This window comes from Cebus imitator, unplaced genomic scaffold (assembly GCF_001604975.1).
Source record: "Cebus imitator isolate Cc_AM_T3 unplaced genomic scaffold, Cebus_imitator-1.0 Scaffold129, whole genome shotgun sequence".
Lineage (NCBI taxonomy): Eukaryota > Metazoa > Chordata > Mammalia > Primates > Cebidae > Cebus > Cebus imitator.
Genome location: NW_016107444.1, coordinates 5928642 through 5929679, shown reverse-complemented (window position 1 = coordinate 5929679; position 1038 = coordinate 5928642).

Sequence of the window (1038 nt, the reverse complement as noted above, 5' to 3'; positions counted from 1 at the left end):
CCGTGAGACCCCCGGCCCGGGATGGTGTCGGCCCCCGAGATACCGTAAGCCCCTGAGACCCTCGGCCCGGGGTGCCGTCGGCCCGTGAGACCCCCAGCCCGGGATGGTGTCGGCCCCCGAGACCCCCGGCCCGGGATGCCGTCGGCCCCCGAGGCTCTGGGCTCGGAAGGCTGTGAGCCCCGGAGAGTCCCACTCGGCTGTTCTGTGTCTGCTTCTTAACGCCTTCAGCGCCGCCTGGCTGCGGTCTCTACGGCCCAGCTGGTCTCGGTACACTTGGACTTGATTGATGGCAGTGGATTGGAAAGTAGGGTTTATTATGTACATTTTGGAGGTAGAAGTTAAAGGACTTGCCGTTGGAATGGATATGGGGGAATGAAAGAAAAAGAAAATGACTTAAGTTTCTGGCAGGTTTGTGGGTCTGATGGGGGAGGAGGTTTCAGATTAATCACATAAATCCCTGTTACTTGGCATATGCTGCTGGGGCATGGGGATAAGAAATGGTTCCACAAGAATGGGGGGCACAGGCCGGCGCGGTGGCTCACGCTTGTAATCCCAGCACTTTGGGAGGCCGAGGCAGGTGGATCACGAGGTTAAGAGATCAAGACCATCCTGGACAACATGGTGAAACCCGACTCTACGAAAAATACAAAAATTAGCTGAGTGTGGGCCCGTAGTCTCAGCTACTCAGGAGGCTGAGGCAGGAGAATCGCTTGAACCCTGGAAGAGGAGCTTGCAGTGAGCTGAGATGGCGCCACTGCACGTCACCCTGGCGACAGAGTGAGACTGACAATCTAAAAAAGAAAAAAAGAAAGACAGGAGGAGCACAAAGCCGTCACTGTAGAACTGAACTGAGCAGCAATTCCAGTTTTTTTTTTTTGAGGTGAGGTGGTCTCACTTGGTCATCCAGGCTGGACGCGATCTCAGCTTCCCACAAGCTCCACCTCCCCGGATTCAAGCCATTCAGCCTGCCTCAGCCTCCCAAGTAGCTGGAATTAGGGGCACCACTGCCACACCCAGCTAATTTTTTTTTTTTTTTTT